The following is a 927-nucleotide window of genomic DNA, read 5'->3' as shown; positions in this document are numbered from 1 at the left end:
ATTATTATTTCTTATCCTTGTATTTGGTACAGGTTCTCCCTATGCAGTTCGGACTCGTAGTGATCCTGTTTTCAGTCTCCCCAGTGCTAGGTTAACAGGTGTGGGCCACGACGCTGGAACTCCATGACCGGCTCAGCATGCAGGGGCGGGGGTGGTTACAGGGGTGGAACCCTGGTACCCGTACCAGCCTAAGCAAGCATTTAATCTTTGGAGCTACCTTGCCTGACCTAAAAAGTTCTTTAAAAAAAATCATTCTTAATGCTATCTTAAAAATCACCTTCTGAATCCAAAAACTGTAAATAAATATTTTGAACCTACTAGACTAAAGAGTGGAGGAAACCATGGCTGTAGGGTAGGTAAAATGGATATTTTCAAATTTGTTTTTCTTCCTACATTTATTTTTTGTTTTTAATAAGGTACTTTACATTAAATTGTAATTTTTTTTAATGGAAGGGAGGCTTTTTTTTTTATTTTAAGGAAGAGTCTACAGAGGTCTTCAGGGTCACACTACTAAATCAGACTAGTAGTGATCAACCTGTTTACAGCCTCCCAAATGCTGGGATTACAGGTGCGTGCCACCACGCCCAGTCTCAATCACCATCTCAACATACCCTGAGTGGGCGGGCCTGGCACAGCCAGCCCAGGATAAGACCCTGGGCTCCCTGCACCTGTTTGCAGGTGCTTTAATCCTCTGAGCTATTTGGCGAGCCCTAAATTGAAACTTTTAATGTGTAATAAGTTTGTAATTATTTTAAATGCACTAATACATACATGTTTTCAAATTTTTTAGTTTGCATTTGAATTGTATTTCTCAGTAATTTTTCAGTTTAAGGGGCAAAAATATTTTTGAACGACTGCACTAGAGCAAAGCAAAGATCTGGACCATCTTATTGGATGCTAAAAAGATGTAGAGAAATGTAAAACTAG

The sequence above is a fragment of the Octodon degus genome, unplaced genomic scaffold, assembly GCF_000260255.1.
Source record: "Octodon degus isolate 3935 unplaced genomic scaffold, OctDeg1.0 scaffold00028, whole genome shotgun sequence".
NCBI lineage: Eukaryota > Metazoa > Chordata > Mammalia > Rodentia > Octodontidae > Octodon > Octodon degus.
This window is presented reverse-complemented; position numbering follows the sequence as displayed.